At 47.7% G+C, this 23,538-nt stretch overlaps 1 protein-coding gene across 2 annotated transcripts in view; it reads right to left on the reverse strand.

Moving 5' to 3' along the window:
- The window catches only part of DNAJC1 (DnaJ heat shock protein family (Hsp40) member C1), a 255,874-nt gene that overhangs the window by 86,138 nt on the left and 146,198 nt on the right, over positions 1-23,538 (reverse strand). The window lies entirely within an intron of this gene.

Consider the following 23,538-nt stretch of genomic DNA (forward strand, 5'->3'; position numbering starts at 1 on the left):
TGCCATCAGGACCTTCAGACAGTCAAGCATTTGGAAGGGAAGTGATGCACCATGAAGCCCTTTGACTTGGAGGAACCAGAACCTGACAAAAGGTGTGTATTGTAGAAACATAACTAGAGGGTATCAGATCCAATGTAGGAGAGGAACCCCTTTTACCAGGAAAGTGGAACAGAGCACAAAGAGTGCTCATCTCCCCAAGACAACAATTAATGAGGTCCAGGAGTACATTCAAGTCTCCCAACTGGATCCAGAATGAGAATCTGTCTTAGGACTGATGATTCACAAAACATCACAGAACTGTTGCAGGAAGGGTATGCTGTTCAACAACTGAGACTGATGGATCCAGCAAGCCGTGAAACTTTATTGCTCTTGTGGGCCTTGGAATGTGCTGCTCCTTTGTGATTAGAACTCATGGATGATTCAGCATCTTTCTTGCATCTGACTTACTGCCATGCGTATGTCAATTTTTCCATGACTCGTGGCTAAGCTCCAGTGTGGGATCCATAGCAGTAGTACAGATGGAACTGGACTGGGATTCTGTGGTAAGAGGCACACTCCAGAACTGCTCAGACTGATGGAGAAGGGAATTACCAGGCCAGAATTCAAACATGGCCCATGGCGATCTCCATGAGGGGCTTTTTTAGGTGGACGGCTCACCCTTCCTAGACACATGCAGGAAAGGAAAGGCACATACTGCACCTGGATTGGATGTGGGCTTTTCCCCAACAGTACACACAGCATCAATGCTCCTCGCTGATAGAAAACAAGCAACGACAAGAGGTGCAGATCTTGAATCCCTGCATCTCCAGCATAAGCCAGTACCCAAATTTGAGAGCTGGGGGAGGGAGGGAATGGGATCTTGGCAGGAAACCACCAAAGCAGCACCCAAAAGTCCTTAAACCTAAGAAACTACTACAAAAAAAATCCCCAAAAACCTATGTTCATGAATAAAAAACTCATTTTCTGTAAAGCTAAAAGTGCATCACTAAGAAAAAAGCAGAAGCTCCAACTTGGATTGTGCAGTGGTGAAAAGGGTCGGAAGGCACAACTAGTCTTCCCCACCCTTTATCAGCTCAAGTGAAACCATCAGGCAGTATGAGGGTGCACATGCAGATTGACGGACACTACCTGCAGGGGTGCTGCTTTGGGAGAGCAGGGGGGCAGCATCTGTGCATATCAGAATGTGGCTTGCTTTTCCTCCTATTCCCCTGGTGATAAGGGAGTGAGGGGGAAGTACTTGGGTTCTGTGAATTACTCCTCTGCCCCCTCCCTTCACCAGCCAGGAGTGAGAGGCCTGCACAGAAGCCATGTACTTTCCCCTCGCTCCCTTACTGTCAGGTGAATGGGAAGAAAAGCAAGCCACATCCCAGTATGCACAACTGCTGTCCCCCCCCGCTCCACACTCTCAAAACAGCACCCTTGACTACCTCTTGGAAAGCTCTGGCTCTGGGGACGTGCAAATAACTATCAGTGGAATGCAACTGGACCATCACTTGAAGACTAGTCCATTATTCATATTAGTCTAACAGGATTTAGAAATGCATTTGGTCCTATTTTAAATGGTTTGTAGCAAATACTCCTTTGAATAGTTGATATCTGGGATTTACTATGTGAGCAGTGTGACCAGTTACCCAATTATGTATTACAAATTCTGTTTCTTTATTAGTTAACCTAATCAGTCTACACCAGTGTTTCCCAAATGGTGTTCCACAGAACGCCGGGGTTCCATGAAGTGAAAGTAGGGATACCATGAAAAAATTCCATTACAACCTGAATTACTGTAATGGAATGGAATTTTCATTCATTTATTAATTTTATTGAAAACAATTTTCATTTGTGTTTGCCACGATAAGTGTCCCTGTGTTATGTCAACTTAGCCAGAGAGTGGGGATGATGATGTTACTACTCAGTGCAGTCAGTCAGGGGTTCCGCAAAATTCTTTCGTGTTCAAAAGGGTTCCATGGCCAAATAAAATTGGGAAACACTGGTCTACACAAACAAGAGATGGCACTTCAAAATGTCATCTGAGCATTGACCTCAAGGGAGAAGACTGGGAGCACTTAAGGAAGAGAAAATGTTCCAGAACTGTTAGGCTTTGTCTATACTGCCAGTTTATTCAGCAGAAAATATGCTAATGAGGGACTCATTAGCATAAGTCAAACTCATTAGCATATTTTTTGCACAAAAGCAGGAGTATGGATGTTTGGGGGTTTTTTACGCAAAAAAGAGTCCACACTGCTTCTTTTTGTGCAAAAAGAAATGGCAGAAAATATGCTAATGAGATGGTGACTTATGCTATTGACTCCCTCATTAGCATATTTTCTGCAGGAAAAAACTGGCAGTGTAGACGAAGCCTAACAGTTTGGTACATTTCCTCTTCACTCGCAGTGAAGAAAAAGGCCTTAGAGAAGAAACAGGTGACCCAGGAGTGGATAGAGTAAAATAACTACTTTATTGCTAATGCACGTTTTCCTCGGACCCCCAACACAATGTTCCGAGTGACAATGATTTGGTACCAGTTATACTCCTTTATTCATTTTAGTATGTTATTTCACACATCTATCACTACCTTCCCTAAATCCTTATTTAGTAAAGTTAACTCCCATACTATGAATATTAATAAGCAGGTGATGAACACAATTATACCTGCCTCTGTTGTTTACTGGTTTTTAGCTAAATCAGGATTACATACTGTCTTAATCAACATCTTACAGGGTGGGGGGAAAGAGCTCTGACACTGAAAGTGTTTTTGCAGAGCAAGTAAGATGACAAAACAAAGACACTGTTCAGTGCAACTATCTTTCTAGGCTGCAAGGACAAAGGGGGGGAAACATGCTTAATGGGCAATGCCTGTGGTGGCTGGACCCTTTTAACCATTAATGGATAGCTATCTCAGACCCCTATTAATTTTTATATATCCCAACAAAAACATGAAATGTGATAAGAAGGCCTATGGAATTTTAGGATTTTTTAAAAAATGTCTCCTAGTCTACTTTGCTGCCTCAAAAGGGAAAGCAATATTGAGAAGAAAATCACCCCAAAATGAAAATATGGCCCTGAGACATGACCAGCAACCATGTTACTGAGCTGAACTGTAAATCTGAAATTTGAATTAAAGTGGTAGAATTTTCCTCACAAAAGCTCTTCGGTGGAGGACCTGACTGAATCTCCCTGTCATTGTGGAAGCAGGACACAACCAATAAAAACATAAGGGGGTGCAACAGTCCCCTGATGCCAGTAACTGGCCATCTGTTTTTGCCCCCCAGGTTTCAGTAAGGCTGAAGTATACATTCTAGTGAATCTGTAGATCAAAGCACAATGAAAAATGGTAGTGCTGTCATATTTATTTAGTTTAAATTATATGGACCTTATTTTAACTATAAATCATTCAAAAATTGCAAGTCTCTTCAGCATTGAAACATTATGCTTGTGTGATGCTACATGTGTCATCACGTACATGGAATAATTAAGGATGACACTGTCTGGTGCTAGCAGAGATACAATTTATGGATCTGGTTTGTGTATAAACAGTTGAGACTGCATAATTCTAAAATGACCTGTATGCTGAGCAAAGCTACAAACTACATTTTGACTGGTATGGTACAGCACACATATAATAAGCAATGGGAAGGGATAGACGATACAGTTCTTTCCAAGTAAGTGTATGTGAGGGGGGCGGGGGGGGGGGCGGAGTGGCAGAATAAGACATTCTGGAAAGAACATCTGCTTACCTTCGCTCTCCTCTTTTAGGTATGAAAGCATTTCCTATCATCAATGCAAAATATATACACTAGCTTTCATAGCCAAATTTTGAAAACATGGTTTTGGCACTAGCAACCTGCTGCCTGTGAATGCCAGCTGGGCAAGGTGATAAGGAGTTATACCTCCAAGCTCAAGTTCCTGGTCTATTTTACCCATCAAAGTAAATCAGGCTCAGATGCTGACCTCTACATTTCCTGTCATATCTTAAATATGCTAGTCCACCATATTTAGCAAAAGTCCTTACCATTAAGTCCTAATACTTCAGGAAGGAAATACATGTCTCTGGGCTTCTCTCACAAAATTATGCTCACATACAGTAGAACTTCAGAGATATAAACACCAAAGTTACAAACTGATTGGTCAATTGCACAACTAATTTCGAAAGAGCAGTATGCAATCAGGCAACAACAAAGATTAAAAAAAAATACACCCCAAAACTCCCCTCACCCCTCAAATACTAACCCTGTAGGACTAAGCAAAACAGCAGGCAATGGGAAGTGCAAATGTGTCTCACTTTCAGTTGACACAGCTAGAATTATTTTAAAAAAATTGACAGTGACAACAGTGTTAGCATTAGTAACATAGTAGCAGAATATGGTATTGGGAAATCAACTGTCACAGTTATTTAAAAAAAACCAAGAAAAAATAAAGCTATCTGCAAAAGAAGTCAAAGACAGTGTGATCAGTAAAATCCTTGTGTACTGTTCACAAACCTGCTACTTTTTGATAATGCAATACATCTGTGTTTTGCACAGGAAAGATCAAAAGGCTCAGCTATAAGGTGCGAGGTTACAGAAAAGACTAAGGCTACATCTAGACTGCAAGCGTCTTTCGAAAGAGGCTTTTTTGAAAGATACTTTCGAAAAAGCCTCTTTCGAAAAAGCGTCTAGACTACAACCAGTACTTTCGAAAAAGAAAACCGCCTTTTTAAGAGAGAGCACCCAGGAAGTCTGGATGCTCTCTTTCGAAAAAGCAGTTTGCATTACATAGAGCATTTTTTCGAAAAAGCACTTTCAAAAAAAGGCATTCTTCCTCATAAAACAAGGTTTTCCACGGTCGAAAAAACTGCTACGTTCTTTCGATTTACTTTCAAAAGAACGCAGCAGCAGTCTAGACGCAGGGGAAGTTTTTCGAAAAAAGGCCACTTTTTAAAAAAAAAAAAACTCCGTGTAGCCTAGACACACCCAAAGTTACTCTCCCAAGAAATACATCCAGACAAAAGTGAGGACCACTTTAAAGCAAGCCCGGGTGGCTCTGCCAGTTCAAAATACGCATGGAATACAGCTGTTGGAGTGCAAGAAGTCTGACAGCTAACTCAAATAACACTGGTTAATTTAAAAACACCTGTCACATGATTGGATTTTATAGGAAAATGCAGATCATCATTGCATCCACTGTTGTATGTTTGGCCCACATTCTGTGCAAAGTGAGCCAAGTGAGGTGTTTAGTGAGAGCTTATACTTTGCTGATTCTGTTTGTACTGCTCACATACATGTATGATTTCTGTATGTAAAGTTATGAATATGAGCTCTGTACTTGTATTTTAAATGTTTTGTATCTGAGAGACAACAGCAGGTATCGATCACCTACTGTGTGCTTAGTGAAGAGCTATGCTGCATGAACAATGGGCCTTAAGTGTTGCCAATAAACACCTGAGGAATTCTGCTGGGAATATGCAGACTAGCAGGTACCACAAGGCTGTTTGCATAAAAAGGACATGGACAGGTTAGCTGATCATGTGATCAGCTTCATTTTGGGAGGTACCATCACTCTGGAGAACAATGGATTTCCCTCCACATGGGCAAAATTATAAAAGGATCCTTGGGGTTCCTCCATCTTTGTCTTCAATCCTGCTCTTAACTTCAGATGCATCTTTGCTAAGGTCAGTGAGCCCGGAAAGATCTGTTGACCCATCCTAACATAGGATGTACTCCAGAGATGTTTAAGATAGCAGTTTATTACATCTCCACTAAGAGCCTGCATCAAGAACTTGGTGTTTGATGTATCTAATGTGCTTTCTTTAATAATTCTACTCTCAACCATTTCTTTCTTTTATTAAGAAACATTTAGATTCTAAAGGATTGGTACACATGCTCTTTTGGGTAAGATCTGAGGTATCAATTGACCTGGGAATGTGGGTGGTCCTTTGGGAAAGATAGAACCTGTTTGGATTTGGTGAGCTTGGTTTTTATAACTTCTCATCTGTATAAGGAGTAGTACTAGTTGTGGCACAGGTAAAGCTGGAGTGTCTAAGGGGATTGCTTGTGTGACTTCTTGCTGGTCAGATTGGCAGCTGAAGTGTTCTTTGTGACTGGATTGGTGCCTTATAGAGGAGGACTCCAGTCGTGTGCTGTAAGTAGTTTCTAAGCAATTTGCCCTGATTTGACCCTCTCAGAGCTGCCCCAGGCCCATTGTTACTTTACAACATGTTCAATCATTTAATGAACAGCATGAACATAACGCAGACCGAGAATTTAGCTGTAATGAGAGGCCCTTTACTGGCACCTGCTTCCAAACACTTTGGCAGGCAGGCCAAAAAAACAGGTAAAGAATTTCAAACCCAGTGAAGATTGGTTCACACTGATGGCTACTACTAACACAAGTTGGAATTTCAGTCTCCCATTAGTTCATTCATGAAAATGTGGAGCCTTGCTGCTTTGCAAATGTCACTATGCCAGCTCTTCCTGTCCATTACCACAGCCAGTGCAGTGCTTGGATGGATAAAAGCAACTTTTTTTTAACACTTTGTTCCACTTTACCTATCTGAGCTGTGCTACTGATGGATAATGCTCCATCTCATCCTGCCATTGAAAAACTATTGACAGAAGATGGAAACATTTGTTATTGTTTTTGCTAGTAATCATAAGCCTCATTCTGCCCACAGACTATGGCATTATAGAAAATATGAACATTGATACAAGTGAAACCTCTTACAGAGATTATTACTAGGATCAATGGAATTTGAATCTTACACAAATTTTTATAAACAGCTGACTTCAAAGAGCTGTCTATATTTGAGTCTTGGAATGAGACTGGCTCTAAATTGGCTCCTGGAATGAATTCTGGCCATGTATTGATTATACTGAACCAGATAATTTAGAAACCAATGATCATACAAAAATCAATCAACTAAATGGTTCTGAAAAGCAACAGCTTTTGGCTATGACTATGGAAAAACAACAGGAATGGCTAAACGCAGATAAACACCCTACATACCTCTCTCAGCTCTTCTCTGAACAGCATGATACATACATTCAGAAGTTTCCCTTTCCAACCTTTTCCTTAACCCCTTAAACAGATAGACTATTACTCCATATAAGCTCCACAGATGTAATATGCTGTATCTCCTGCCTGGTTTCATTAGGAATGTTATCACTGGCAAAGGAAAGGGACTCCTAATTGCTCTATATTCCTTTGCAAGAAATCAGTCCCACACCAAACATGTGTGTGTCATCCTTCCTCTGAGAGTGTCCCACTCTTTTCAGCCAGCCTGCCCAACCTATGGGCTACCAATACCAGTGATTTTACAAGGTCACCCTTGTATCCCTTGGGGTGAAGTGTCCAAATGAGGAGGAATCTGTACTGTCACCCTTGTCCCTGAGGGCCAAGGTCTGCAATCCCCCCGTCAGGATCTGTAGATTGCTGGAGAACCCACTATCACATTCTGAAGATGCCTGCTGAACTGTTAACAGGTTATGGGAATGAGGAACAGGCCCACTCATCCACTCATGGTCATACTCATTCACCCTAATAAAGATTGGACCATCAATATCCTTAAACACAGAGCCTGAATCTAGCTTGTGGACCTCCCATATGAGGGTTCAGGACCCCACTGAGGGGAATGCACTCCTCTGATTCACCACCATCCTCAAAGTGAATGATTCCTGTTGTTGACTTGGCTCCTGCCAAGCTAGTCTCCTCTTGTGACTCTGCTTCTGCACCTGTGTAAGGCCACTGCACCTTGTCTGATCCCTTCCTGTGAAGATTGAGCATGTTCTCTTGTACGGAGACTGCATCTCCAAGTCCACAATTAAACGTAAAAGCTGCCCAAATTAATCCTTACCTACCACTGAGACCACAACACTCCGTTTCTCCATTAAGATACAGTGTTCCTTCCCCTGCCTGCAGGAGGGAACCCATGCTATCAATACTCTGACTCCTGCCACCACACATCAGGGAGAGGAAGAAGGAGGGATAGAACAGAATCTGCTGGCTTCCTGGTTGTACCCTTGGCAAAGACCCCAAAGGCCTTTGCCCTCTGCCCACCAGAAGCCAAATTCTGAGGAGGTGTGTGCACAAATGATCTTTTTCTGCACATGAGTAGGGGCCAAGACAATAAACCTGATGCTAGTAGAGCCACCCAGGGATACAGGACCCTTCCTAGCCACCACAGAGTCACTGCATGGTTCCTAGCCTTTCCGCTCCACAGGCAGAGAGCGTGGGGAGAGTAGTTTCCCCACAGAAGAGGTTCTCAAAGTATGGGATTGGCCACCCAGGAGGGCCTGTGGAATATATTCTGCAGGGGCATGTGAGGCTTTGGGGGGAAGCAGACTGCCTGCCTGTATCTGAACCATTACAGAGCAAATCTTGATGATCATCTGGCCCTCCAACTATTTCTCCATGCTACTCATCCATGTGGACACTAATACTGTGAGGCATGAAGTGACTACAGGAATGTGGTAGTACGAGTGAAGGAATTTAGAGCAAAGGTGGTATTCTCTTCGGGTACGTCTAGACTACATGCCTCTGTTGCCAGAGGTAGATACGGTATACCTAGACTTAACTAAGGATTTTGATACAGATATGCATGACCTTGTCAGCAACAAACTAAGCAAACACCACCTAGATCAGTGGTCTCCAACCTTTTCACACCGAAGATCACTTTTTAAATCTCAGAACAGGTGAAGATCTACCGCCCCGCCCCTTCCTTGAAGCCCCACCCTCTCTATTCTCCTCCTGTCCATCACTTGCTATCCCCAGCCCTTACTTATACACTCTGATAAACAGTTTATTTTTAAATTATGCGATATATAAAATTAAAATCACGTGTTTATAGTTCTGAAATAAGTGGTCTGTTTTTTATTCATGCTATTTAAATCTAAAATGAAGCATTTATAATTATACATTTTGTGGGGACAGAGTTCTGCGGCTGGGGGCAGGGGAGAGGGAACAGGGTGCTGGGAGGGCAGAGGACAGGGTTCTGCAGCACGGGACAGGGTGCCAGTGGGGACAGAGTTCAGGGAGTGGGGACAGGAATGGGGACAGAGTTCTGTAGCTGGAGACAGGGGAGTGGGGACAGAGTTCTGTAGCTGCAGACAGGGGAGTGGGGACAGAGTTCGGGGAGTGGGGACAGGAATGGGGACAGAGTTCTGTAGCTGGAGACAGGGGAGTGGGGACAGAGTTCTGTAGCTGGGGACAGGGGAGTGGGGTCTGAGGAGCAGGGTGCCAGTGGCAGCAGAGAGTCCCCTGCATCTGCCTCCTCCCAGGATTCCCCCCCCAGAGCGAAGCCAGCATATGCCTTCTCTGAGCCCGAGCTCCCCTCCCCCCCCCCGCGGTGGGGCCAAACCCCCACAGGACCCTGCCCTGGGGCCAAATGCCCCTTCCACGGCACAGCACAGCCCATCCCCCCCTTCCTCTCTCCTCCCACAGCGCGGCCAACCCCCACGAGCATCTACCCCGGGGCCAAACCCTCCTCCCGCGGCGCAGCACGGCCAGACCCCTCATGCAGCATGGCCAACCCCCGCGGGTGCCTGCCCTGGGGTCAAACCCACCTCCCATGGCACGGCACGACCCAGCCAACACCCTCCCCCCCCGCAGCGGGGCCAAACCACGGGGCCGCCCCCCGCTCCTGCGGCACAGGGAAACCCCTGCGCTCAACTCACCCCTCTGGCGCCGGCGGCACAGGGAAGCCTCCGCACTCCTCCTTCAGGGCTGACACCCCCTCCCCCAGCACGCAACAGAGCTGTGGGAGGGGAGCAGCCCGCGCAATTCCAGAAACCCCGGAAATGACGTGGGCTTCAGACAGGACTTCCGTCCACCCCGCGGGAAGCCGGCACTACACTAGAGGTAGGTAGTGTGGCTTCTCGGGGGTGGGGGGAAAATAGGAGGTGGGGTTGCCCGAACGCTTTGCAATCGATTGGTCGAGGCCTCGTGATCGATTTCGACCTGTTGGTGACCACGGACCTAGAAGGAATTACTATAAGGTGGGAGCATAACTGATTAGATAACTGTTCCCAGAGAGCAGTTATCAATTGTTCACAGTCATTCTGGAAAGCCATAACAAGTGGTTCTGCAGGGATCAGTTCTCAGTCCAGTTCTGTTCAATATCTTCAATGATTTATATAATGGCATTGGGAGTGCACTTAAAGTTTGTGGATGATACCAAAATAGGAGGGGCTGCAAGTGCTTTGGAGGATAGGATTAACATTCAAAATGATCTAGACAACAAGAAACGGTCAGAGGTAAATACGATGAAATTCAATAAAGATAAATGCAAAGTATTCCATTTAGGAATTAGCAATCAGTTTCACACATACAAATGGGAAATGACTATCTAGGAAGGAGTACTACAGAAAGGGATATAAGGGTCACAGTGGACCACTAGAAAAATATGAAACAACAGTGTAATACTGTTACAAAGAAAGTAAACATTATTCTGGGATGTATTAACAGGAGTGCTATAAGCACTGAGTAGGCCTCAACTAGAGTATTGTGTGAAGTTCTGTGTCACATTTTAATAAAGATGTGGATGAACTGGAAAAAGCCCAGAGAAGAGCAATAAAAATTATGAAAGGTCTAGAAAGAATGACCTATGAGGGAAGATCTAAAGAATTGAGTTTCTTTAATCTGAAGAAGAGAAGACTGAGAGGGGACATGATAGCAGATTTCAAGTACCAAAAAGGTTGCTACAAAGAGAAGGAAGAAAAATTATTCTTCTTAACGTCTGATGATAGGACAAGAAGCAATGGGCTTAAAATACAGCGAAGGAGACCTTTAGATTAGAAAAAAGCTTCCTGCCAGAGTGGGCAAGCACTGGAAAAAATGCCTAGTGAGGTTGTAGAATTCCCATCACTGGAGATTTTTAAGAGCAGGTTTGTGATGGATAGGAGAAATGCTCTGAACATCCCAGCATAAAGTAACCAAAGGGTTAAACTCACATAGCTAGGAGGTGTTGGCAGGGAGCCAGGAGAGCCAATGGGGGAAGGTGTTGAGTTTTGTAATAAAAGAAGCCCTGCTTGCTTTCTCTTCTTTGTGTGAGTTTTAAGCCAGGATCTGGGGGAACAAGATGAACTGAACCAGGCAAAACTACCATGCCTACAAAGAACACTAGGCATGGAAATGGACTAGATCTTGAAACATGTGAGTAGATAGGGAATATAATGTCTATTTAGATGTGATCAGGTTATTTTCTTTGTTTTGTTGTTTGGTTAAACTTCTCTGTCCTAAAGTCATGTGCCCCCCCCCCCCCACCGTATACTGTATCTAAGCTGTCACCCAGAGATATCATTTTTTCTGTGTTTTCATCCATTATTTTCTCTGTTGCTCTGTAACACTTAGCAATCAAGTATGCTTTATCAAGTATATCTTTTTGGTCTGTTAATAAAATCACTTTTGTTAAAGTGATGATTTGATTCTTGTGTCCTGGAAGGTAACAGGAGGTCTGTGTATGCATGCCTAATTCTCAGAGGTCAGTTATCAGAGACTGCAATTTGCTTTCTCTTTTTACCACAAGAGAGCTTGAAAAAAGAGCTTGGGGTACCCCTCTGGAAGAAGTTCCAAGTGCTTTCTTCTTGGATTCAAGAAGAAAAGAGTTGTATCACTTGCTGGTGGCCGCTTGTCTCCCAGGATCAGTAACCTTGGGGAGTTTTTTTTTTTAAGCAGAAGCCTTATAGAGGTAAGCTATTATTTTTAAGATCTCTTGTGGGCCCCCACCTTCAGCACTTGGAGTGCCAGAGTGGGGAACAGCCTTGACAAGGTTAGACAAACACCTGTCTGGGATGGTCTAGATTTGTGGTGTCCAACACGCTAGCCACTAGCCACATGTAGCTATTTGGCTGCTTGAGTGTTGTTAGTTGGCTTGAACAATGTGTCTATTTGGCCAACTGAATGTGGTTGCTGCTTCAAAACTGGTTGGACACCACGGGTCTAGATGATGCTTGTTCCTGCCTTGAGTTCAGGGGACTGGACTTGATGACCTCTCAAGATTCTTTCCAGTCCTATGATTCCACAGAAGACATAGCCACATGTTTAGATGGGGAGCAGATGTATCACTTCTGCAGGGGGGAGCAGCTGCTATCTCCCCTAGAATAGACCCTCTTTTTGCATCTGGAGAACTGTTATTGCTTCTGCTGGAAGCTAGTTAATAACCTTTTCTTTGCTGAAAAGGAGCCAAAAGTGGCCCCATGTGGCCCCTCCATTGGACTAAATCCTGATGGTCTCCCAAATGGCCACTGGGCACCAGAAGGAGCTATCAACTGTCCCCTTGGTGAGTGTCTCTCTCCCCGCTGCTAGGACATTTGCCCTTTCACTATTGCCCCATAAAGGATAAATGGATTGCAAGGTGGATAGAAATCTGGCTAAATTGTTGGGCCCAATGGGTAGCGATCAACAGCTTGATGTTTGGTTGGCAGTCGGTTTCAAGTGGAGTGTGCCAAGGATGGATTCTAGGGCCGGTTTTGTTCAACATCTTTATTAATGACCTGGATGATGGGATGGATTGCACCCTCAGCAAGTCTGCGGATGACACTAAGCTACGGGGAGAGGTAGATATGCTGGAGGATAGGGATAGGGTCCAGAGTGACCTAGAAAACTGGAGGATTGGGGGGAAAAAATCTGATGAGGTTCAACAAGGACAAGTGATAGAAATGTAGCCATGTTAGTCTGGTATAGCTGAAGCAAAATACAGAGCCCACAAAAGCTCATCATCTAATAAACCATCTTGTTAGTTTTTAAAGTGCTACATAGTCCTGTATTTTGCTTCAACAAGGACAAGGGCAGAGTCTTGCACTTGGGATGGAAGAATCACAAGCACTGTTACAGGCTGGGGACTGACTGGATAAGTACCAGTTCAGCAGAAAAGGACCTGGGGATTACAATGGATGAGAAGCTGGATATGAGTTAATGGTGTGCCCTGGTAGTGAAGAAGGCTAATGGCATATGAAGATGAATTAGGAGGAGCATTTCCAGCATATCTAGAGAAGTTATTATTCTCCTTTATTTGGCACAGGTCAGGAATGATAGTTGCCAGGGAGACAATATGCAACTTAAGGCAGACCAAATATTTGTTGAGGTCCCCCAAGTTCAATGTAGTCTATATGCCCCTTTTCACCATTGAGATCAAAAAGTATCAGGAGTAGAAACCTTTGTTCTCGAACTCTGGAAATACCCTCTCCACTGCTCCCATCTGCAGCAAATGGGATAGCTCCTATTCAAAAATCTGCTCATGAGAAGGGTCCCTGAAGAGGGACGGGGACAGAGAGTGTTGTGGAGGAGAGCTGGAGGAGGTAGCCACACTGGACAGTGGCTAGGACCCAATGGTCTGATATAATGTCCATCCACTCCAAAAGAAAGGGATGTAGCCTGAAGGAGAACAGATGGGTAGGATCTTGGGAGTATAGTAATGTAGTCCCTGGGTGTACCCTCAAAAGGAACGCTTGTCCTGGGGTTTTTCCTGGCTGTTCGATTGTTGGCCAGACAGAGGATGAAAAAGCTCTCTCCTGGTGGGGATACTGGCCCCTTTGTTGTGAGTACTGGGGCTTAAACCTCTTCCTCTCAGAACCGGGGATGTAGAGGCATAGGTTTTTCAAGGTCGTTCGGGAGTCCTTTAACCCATGCAATTTAGTGTTCATCTGCTCTGAGAATAGGGCCTCCGTGTCAAAAGGGAGGTCCTGAATGGAGTCCCACACCTCCGGAGACAGGCCCGACAGAAGCCAGGCTGCATGCCTCATGGAGATGGCGGAAGCCATAAAGCAAGCCACCGAGTCCACAGCATCAGATGCTGCCTGCAAGGCCACCAGTGCCACAGAGGATCCATCCTCAACAGGACCTTATACTCCTTGCAGGAGGCTTCAGGCAAGAAAGTCTCAAATCTAGCCAGTGCCTGCCAGGTACTCCTCCTACCTGCAGGTTTACCTCCTACCTGGTGAACAAAGCCTGGTAATTTGCCACCCTTAACTGAAAACTGGCTGAAGAAAGAACAGTTACTTACCTCATAACAGTTGTTCTTCAAGGATGTGTTCCTCGTGTCCATTCATGTAGATGTGTGAGCGCAGCATGAACGTGTCATCAGAAATGTTTCCCTTAGCACTACCCATCAGACCAGCAGGGGAGCCCCTACTGGCCCTCCACCTTCTTTGTTCCTTCTTACCAGACCACTCCGAGGAAAGGGAGGTGGGTGGGATTTGGAATGGACATGAGCAACACATCTCAAAGAACAACAGTTACGAGGTAAGAAACCCTCCTTTCTTCAAGTGATTGCTCATGTCCATTCCATGTAGGTGACTCCAAAGCAGAAACCCCAGGAGGCGGGGTCGGAGTTTTAACTTTCCACTGAGTGGAGGACAGCCCTACCCAGAGCAGCGTCCTCCCTTGCTTGATGTGTCAGAGTGTAGGGATTAGCAAAGGTGTGGACACAGGATAATGTGGCAACCCTGCAGATGTCCAGGATCAGGATCTGAGCCACAAAAGCTGCGGAGGAGGCCTGAGCTCTAGTAGAGTGGGCCATGAGGGGAGGTGCTGGGACCACAGCTAGCCCATAGCATTCCCTAATACATGCCGTGATCCAGAAAGGGATCCTTTGTACAGAGACAGGCTGGCCTTTCAGCCGCTCTGCAATGGCAACAAAGAGCTGAGGCAACTTGTGGAAAGGCTTCGCTCTCTCTAAATAAAAGGCTAATGCCCTCCTAACATCCAAGTGTGCAACACCTGTTCCTTACCCAATGCGTGAGGTTCGGGGGTAAAATAATGGAAGGAAAATGTCCTGTGACACATGGAAGTTAGACACCACCTTTGGCAGGAAGGCGAAGTGGGGGCACAATCTGACTCTATCCTTAAAGAAAACAGTATATAGGGAGTCCAAAGTGAGAGCCTTCAGCTCAGACACAGATCTGGCCGACATGACGGCCACCAGCAGGGATACCTAGTAGAACAGGTGTAGCAATGAGCACGTCGCCAGGAGTTCAAAGGGAGGTCCCATAAGTTTAGACAGGACCAGGCTGAGGTCCCACTGGGGGACAGGCTGCCAAATGTGTGGGTAAAGCCTCTCCAGGCCCTTCAAAAATCTCTTCACCATTGGGTCTGGAAAGAGTCTTACCCCTGGCACTAAAGTGGAAAGCAGAGATAGCTACTAAGTGAACCTTAATCGAGGAGGAGGATAACCCCTGAAGCCTAAGATCCAGAAGGTAATCCAGGACCAGGGAGACTGGTGTGTCCGTAGGAGATACCCCCTCTGGGTAGTCCAGAAATGGAATTGATTCCACTTGGCCAGATATGTAGTCATAGTGGAAGGTTTCCTACTGCCCAACAGTACCTTCTGCACACAAACCAAGCACTGAAGCTCCGCTGCTGTCAGCCAAGGAGCTTCCATGTCATAAGGTGCAGGGAATGCAGGTTCGGGTGGCGAAGCCTGCCTCAGTCCTGTGTAATCAGGTCTGAGACCAGTGGAAGTGCTACCAGTGTTTTGCACAACAGACTCAGGAGAGTCAAGAGCCAGTGAACTGGTGGGAACGCATAAAGCAGACCCCCCAGGCCAGGGTATGAGTAACGCATCTCCCAGGTAGTTCCACCCCAGCGCCACGAGGGAGTAGAACCTTGGGCACTTGCTGATCTGTCAGGTGGTGAACAGGTTCAGAAGAGGAAACTTCCACTAGTGGAAGATCCAGAGGGCCATGTCCTCTCTGAGGGACCATTTGTGGCTGGAGACGGACCTGCTCGGCTGGTCCACCAAAGTGTTCTGGGAACCCGGGAGATAGGAGGCCATTGGGTGAATACCCACCCCGATGCAGAAGTCCCACAGGTAAAGGGTTTCCTGACACAGGTGAAGAGAGCGGGCTCCTCCCTATCTGTTGATGTATGAAACTGCCGACATATTGTTGGACAGGATGAGGACTGACTTGCCCCTGAGCCAAGGAAGGAAGGCCGCACAGGAAAGGCGGACCACCTGCAGCTCCCTGACATTGATGTGCAGGGAGAGGTCGTCCTGGGACCACATACCTTGAGTCTGCATGTCTCCCAGGTGGACCCACAACTAGTGTCTGATGCATCTGTCACAAGCCGGAGGATCGATATGGGCCTGGAGAATGGGATTCTGGTGCAGATCTCCTCCTCCTGGGTCCACCAATCCAGGGAGCAAAGGACATTGGAGGGAACTGTCACCACCCTGTGCCAGGGTGAAAGGCCGGGTTGTGGATCCGTGCCAATCACATCTGCAGTGGGTGCATACGGAGCCTGGTGTGCTGTGTGATGTAGGTACATGTGGCCATTAGACCCAGAAAGCACATGCAGGCCCTGGCCGTGGTTATCGGAAACGCTTGCATGTCCCAACTGCAGTCCCAGGAAGTGGGACCCGGGGAGGGAGGCCCTGGATGATGTGGAGTCTAAATTGGCGCCTACAAACTCTATCCCCGGAGTAGGCACCAAAGTCGATTTGGCCATCTTCAGGAGCAGGTCCAACTGCCGAAAAAGGTGGTGGACCAAGGTGATGTGGGCCTGCACTTGGTTCGCTGTTTGCCCTTGCAAAAGCCAGTCATACAGATAGGGGAACACCTGGACACCTCTTTTTCTCAGAGTGGCAGCAACGAAGGCCATACACTTTGTGAAGATCCGGGAGGTCATGGAAATATGAAAGGGAAGGGCTATGAACTGGTAGGGTCTCCACTCACTGTAAAGTGGTGCGCAATGCAAATGTGAAAGTAGGCATCTTTTAGCTCAAGGGCAACATACCAGTCTCCAGAAGCTAGACAGGGAATGATGTATGCCAGAATCACCATCTTGAATTTTGTCTTGACAATGAAGGCATCCAGATCCCTGAGAACCAGGATGGGACGAAACCCACCCTTGACTTTGGGGACCAGGAAATACCAGGAATAGAAGCCCCAGCCCAAAACCTTGGTGGGGAACCGGCTCTACGGTCCCCAGGGTGAGGAGCTGAAGAACCTCCTCCTAAAGGAGAAACTCTTGAGAGGGGTCCCTGAAGAGGGATGGGGCAGGAGGATGGGAAGGAGGAACAGAACTGAAAGGGATGACATACCCCCTTCCCACTGTTTCCAGGACCCAATGGTCAGAGGTAATGGACTTCCAGGCCCCTTGGAAAGGAAATAGGTGGTCCCAGAAAGGGAAGGATGAGGATGGTTAGCTGTCCTTGGGTGTACCCTCAAAACCCTTCACGGGGCCCCGAGGACTTGCCAGGTGGGCCCTGACCTTGATCTTGTGCCAGCCAGGGACGGTACCTGCTGTTTCTTCCACTGCCGTTCCTACTACGGCAAAGGAAGTAGTCAAGACATGTGCCCTGCTGGGAAGGTCTAGGGGCATTCCTGCCAGAGAAGGAGCTTGGTTGAGTAGCCAGGGTGTGAATACCCAGGGACTTTAACATGGCCCGGGCATCCTTGAGATCATGCAGATGCTGGTCTCTCTGCTCGGAGAATAGAGACGGGCCCTCAAAGGGGAGGTCCTGGTTGGTACTTTGGAGATCTGGGGGTACACCAGACACTTGCAGCCAGGAGCTGCGGCGTAGTACCAGCCCCATAGCTATAGCCCGTGCAACTGCATCAGCTGCATCAAGGGCCACCTGGAGCGCTGCCCTTGAGAGGGCTCTAAATTTGGGCTGAGAGTCCCTGCGGAGCAGCTTAGTAAACTTGTCCATGGAGACCCAGGTGTTAAAGGCATAGCGAGACAGCAGAACTTGCTGGTTCACTATGCAAAATTGGAGGCCTCTGTAATCGTAAGCTTTCCTGCCCAACAGGTCCATCTTTTTGGCATCCCTGTTCTTGGACGTGGCACCCGGCTGGCCCTGCTGCTCCCTTTGGTGTACTGCCTGGAGGACTAAGGACCAGGGAGGCAGATGGGAGAACAGGTATTTGTTCCCCTCCTGGGACATGAAGAACTGCCACTTGCCCTTCTTGTCCATCGATGGGATAGAGGCTGGGGTTTGCCAGAGGGACTTTGAGATATTGGCCACTGTTTTGTTGACAGGGAGTGCCACTCTGGTAAGGGTGTCAGACTGTAAGATGTTGACAGTAGGGTTGGAGTCTTCCAACACCCTCTCAGCCTGGATCCCAAGACTCTGGGCAAGGCAGCGAAGAAGGTTCTGGTGTGCACTCGGGTCCATGAAAAGCATGGAGGGAAGAGTGGACTGATTATGAATATTGATAAAATGAAGACAATGGTATTTGGAGATAAGGAAATAGGAAGGAAGATCAGTGTAGATGGGATTGAACTAGAGAATGTAGAGAAGTTCACATATTTTGGGAGCAACACAATGTATGATCTAGACTGTAAGAAGGAAATAGTGACTAGAACAGCCAAAGCAAGAGTGACTCTTAAGGCAATGGATAAGATCTGGAAAAGTAAAGCGATTAGCTTAGAAACGAAGCTGAGCGTCTTGAAAACGTGTGTATTTAGCAGCATGCTGTACGGATGTGAGACATGGGTGATAACGAAAGATTTGAAGAGAAGGATATTAGTGTTCAAGGGGAGTTGTTATAGAAAGATCCTGAGAATAGGATGGATGCAGAAGGTCACCAACAAGGAATTATATAGGAAGATACAGCCGAAAGAGAACCTACTGCAGAAGGTTATACAATGGAAGTTACAGCTATTTGGGCATATCTGCAGAATGAACAATGAGCAAAAAGTTAAGACACTGGTTTTTGGCATAATGGATGGTCTGAATAGAAGAGGCAGACCCCAAAGAGAATGGGTAGATGATATAGTAGATTGGTGCGGAGCTAGTCTACAGAAACTAAGCCACTCTGCTGGACAGGGAAAGATGGAAGGAAATAGTAAGAGAGCCTTCGGACACCATGGTCGTTGAGCCCATGGTTGTTGATGATGATACCGGCGCCACTTCAGCGTACACACATCTACATGAAATGGACATGAGCAATCACTCAAAGAAGAATAAATCTTTCTACAAAAAAAGTCCAAGCGTTTGGAGTCTTCATTCTTAAGGGTGAGGGCTGGCCGGCCCTGGCACTTCCTGTGGTTGACTGATTCCACCACAAGGGAGTTGGGTAGTGGATGGGTGTAAAGGCAGTCGTGCCTCCCGCCAGGACAAAGTACTTCCAATCCCTCCTATAGCCAAGAGGGCTGATTGGAGGAGGGCCTTGGCAAACTTGGCGATCGCCTCGTGCAGAATCAAGGCCATACTGCCAGGACCTGCTTGACCCAGAACCCGGAACAATGAGTCCGTGGTTTCTTGTAACTCTTTGGCCTAGACACCCAAGCCATTAGCCACCCTCCTAAAGAGGTCCTGGTGGGCTCTCAAGTCCTCCTGAGGTAATGCTGGGGGAGAAGCCACAATTGCTTCATCCAGCAACGAAGAGGCAGCCAGGGCCAGTTGACCTTCCTTATGAGGTTGAGTTTGGCCACTTGACCCTTCTGTCTGTTGAGGTGGGGCTGGCGTCCTTGCATCACCTTGCTGCCCACAAGACTGTGTTGTCACCAAGGGGAACTGGGACGCTCTGGTGACTGAGTAGGTAAGCTGGGGGTGTACCAGAAAGCCCCAGGCGGTGCATGGGCACTACTGCGCCTGCCACTGATATGATGGCCACGACATGCCATGGGATGGCACTGGCAGTGCTAGCATCAACATCACCAAGGTTTGTGCCAACTGCTGCACCAGAGGGATCGAGGCCACTTCTGAAGCCAGGCTACAGGAGAGGACATTCCCCGACACCCACAACCAAGAGCGGAAGCAGTGGTTTTTCCGGTGCTGGGACTCCACTACCAATAGAGACGTTGGAATCTGGGAATGTCTGCAGTGTCCGCGAGAGCTATGATGCCCCAAAGAGTCACTTGAGTCCAGAAAATGGTGCCAAAGAGAAGATCCATGGTGCCGGGATGGAGACAAGGAGAAGCCAGCTGTGCCTCTGCAGCTGAGGAGTCTCAGTGCCTGCAAGTATCTACGGCATGCTGAACAGTCCCAAAGTCAGCATGGTGAGTAGGAAGAATCACTGTCCCTTCACCACCTTTTGTGTCAGGAGGCACATGCCTGCACAAATCTGCACACCAACTCCAGTTACACAGGAGATCATGCGCCATGCCCCAGTCTCTCACATGCAAACCTCTGGGGACTTGGGAGCGTTCTCCTCTCGGACACCATAGGAGAGCAAGATCAGACCATGCCAGGAGACAAGGGGCCAAATGGCGGTTTACTCCTGTGCCAGGGTCCTGTCGGAATCGGGAGCAATACATGCATGACACTTAAGTTCTATGCATCCTGGAAGGTCCCTGGTGTGGAGGGGAGACAGGTATCCAGTACCGATGAAGGTGACCCAGATGCTGGGCTTGGTGCCTTCTGTGGGTCTTCCGGCTTGTGCACAGGCTAGTCACTCTTCTTCCCTTTATCCTTACAAGGGGACTTGTCTCTTCCCAGCTTTCTAGCAGGCCTAGTTGGGGCTTTGGGCGATATCTAGCATTGAGCCATAGTTGTTGGTGGTGTGCTGAGCACCAAGGCACTGATACTTGGTGCCAAGTCTGACCGCTGATCCTGCAGGGCAAGTGTGGACTCCATTAAGAGTGCTCTAAGACAAATGCTTCACACTTTAATAGTTTTGGGACAGAAGGACCTGCAAACGCAACACTCGTGCAAAGTATGTCCTTCCCCCAGGAAACGCAGGCAGTCAGCATGTGTATCGCTGACTGGCATGGACCTGTGGCTTCCTGCACAGGCTTTCAAGCCAGGGGAGCAGGACATGCTCCATCACCCAGGAAGAGTCTCTTCAAAGGGAATTAGAAGTCCAACAATTTAGGTACTTCAGGGGATAGCTGAGTTAGTCTGTACAGGACAAACTTAAAAAACAACAAATGGTCTGGTAGCACTTTATAGACTAACAAAACATATAGATGGTATCATGAGCTTTCGTGGGCACAGCGACTTCTTCAGATGACTGGAGTTTTGAGCTTAGGATGTGCAGACACAAAATAAATAGGGGAGAAGGGAGATGGGGAAAGGAAAAAAGGAAGGGGGTGGGAAACAAGGAGCAGAAGATATAAAAATATCAATGGGAAAAACAGGAAGGCAGAACTGGCAATCAGTAAGCACCTGAAGGTACTTAGTTTATTTAGAACTATCAACAATGCAAAGGGAGTGCTTGTTACTGCTAAGGCGGGAGCATACTGTTCCAAACACCATCACTGGCAGTAAGAAGGAATTGAGAAGGGAGGGGATGGGGCATCCTATATAGCAGTACTCTCCAACCTTTTTACACCCAAGTTCACTTATGAAATGTCAGGGCAAGCCTTGATCTACCCCATCCCTTCCCGAGGCCCCGCCCTTTCCAAATCTTTTGGTGGACTACCCGTTGCTAATGGAAACTCACTGTTAATTACACCCGAGCCATTTTGCTAGTGCTATAGATGGGGGGAATGATTTAATTTAAATTAAACAGATTAAGCATTTTAACTTACTCATGTTAGTTGATCAAACTTCATTTTTCATTTATGTCCAACACAAAAGGTTTCAATTTTTTCTTTATTTATGGCAGGTGTGGGGACCTTTTTTTGAGTCATGGGCCACTGACCCACAGAAAAATCAACTGGGGACCACACAAGTGTGAAGCAAAAAAACTCTTCCCCAAACCCCCAACCCTCACTGATGTGGCCCCCAAATGACACACCTCACTCCTCTGGTACTTCAGCCCCCACAGGGGTAGGAAGTACTGAAGTTCATGGCTTCCCATAGGACAGGTTTACTTTTCTGGGGTTTCAGAGTTAGTGGATTTTGTGGATGCCCATAGGCTTTGGGATGGGAACAAAAATGAGGGGTTGAACGTGCGGGAAAGGGCTGCCAGCAAGAAGGATATGGATGCAGGATCTGGGAGGGAGTTTAACAGCAAGAGAGGATGTGGGATGGGAGTATGAGAGGGAGTTTGGGGGCAGGAGAGGGTTGAGGGCAGTAACACAGAAAAGCTGAAAGGGTGAGAATGCTGCCAAATAGCTGTATCCCCCCTCACATTTTCCCTTTCCTCCAACCTCGCTCCCCTCAGCCCCATGATTTCCTTCAGACTGATCCCCCCCATCATCACCCCATGCCCCTCAGTGCAACCCCTACCCCCGCAGCCTGATCCCCTGAATAATCCCATACCCCTCAGTGCAACCTCTGCCCCCTCCCATCCTGCCCCTGCATTCTGCTCCCCCCCCCCCCCGCTGCTCCCACATCCCTGTGCCCCCAGCGCACTCACCGGCAGGATAGCAGCACTGGTACTTGCAGCCTCCAGGGAGCAGAGCTGGGGGAGGATGGGGAAGAGGCAGTCTCTTCCCTGCCCAGCCCAGCGCCTACAGACAGTGGCCCCGGGGCTTCGGCTGCGGCAGGCAGAGTCCGGGAGCCCAGGGCTGGCTTCAGCCTTGCCGGGTGCAGGGGGGCATTGGAGAAGGGGCTCTCCAATCCCGCACACAGCCCACAGGGAACAATGTGGTGTAGCCCTCTCCCCAGCGCCCCACGTATGCCAGCCACCCAGTCCCCTCCCGGAGCAGGAGGCAAGAGCAAGGACGCATGTGTGTGTTTGCATGCATGCCTCTTCCCCCCTCCCCGCCGACAAGTTAACAAAGAGGGGCAGGCAGCTCTTTGAAGGAGTGTGGCACAGACTTGCGGGCCATAGCTTTCAGCCTGCTATGCTCCAGATGGCTGGATGAAAGAATGGCAGCCACCCCTCTGCTCCAGCCCAGGTGGAGCGCAGCGCAGCCTCGGAAGGCTAAACTCTTTGGCCAGCTGGGCTGGTGCATACAGGGGCAGCCACTAGGGCTGAAAACCATGGTCAGCTGGCCGGGTGGCTGCCAGTTTGTTCCAACCAAGCTGGCTGGGGCATTCAGCCCACCAAAGCTGCACCACACTCCAGCTGGGCTGGATCAAAGAGAGACAGCTGCCCAGCCAGCTGGCAGCGCTGATCGAGCCCTAAGGGCACCACAATCAACCAGTCGATCTTGATCGACTAGTTGGTGACCACTGCTATATAGTGTGGCATGTGTGCGCCATTCCAGGGGCCAATGGGGACACTGGCCCCTACAGGTACTGCTTAGAGAAAAACTGCCAGCACTGGTGCATGTGGCAGGCACAAACACCTATACTGAATGGACATGAGCAAACACTCAAAGAAGACTCTAAGGGTACGTCTACACTACAGAGTTAGTTCGAACTAACTTAGTTCGAATTAGTTAATTCGAACTAAGCTAATTCGAACTAACGCGTCTAGAACTAAAAACTAGTTCGAATTAGCGTTTTGCTAATTCGAACTAGCATGTACACATTGAGTGGACCCTGAACAGGGCTTAAGGATGGCTGGAAGCAGTGCCGGCAGGGCATCAGAGGAGGACTTAGAGCGTGGAGATGCTGTCTCAGGCTAGCCGAGGGCTGCGCTTAAAGGGACCCGACCCCCACCCCGGACAGACAGTTCTCAGGGGTGCCCCGCTTGAAAACCAGTCCTGGCTTGGAGTGCCCAGAGTGCCCACACTGGGCACATCACAGCACTCGGCCATCAGACTGGCTGCACTTGACGCAGGCTGCCATCTGGGGAGAGGGGGCAATTGGGGGGCTGCAGAAGAGCTTCCACCCCCAGAAGCCCG

This window comes from Pelodiscus sinensis, chromosome 2, assembly GCF_052426305.1.
Source record: "Pelodiscus sinensis isolate ZL-2025 chromosome 2, ASM5242630v1, whole genome shotgun sequence".
In the NCBI taxonomy this organism is placed as follows: Eukaryota; Metazoa; Chordata; order Testudines; family Trionychidae; genus Pelodiscus; species Pelodiscus sinensis.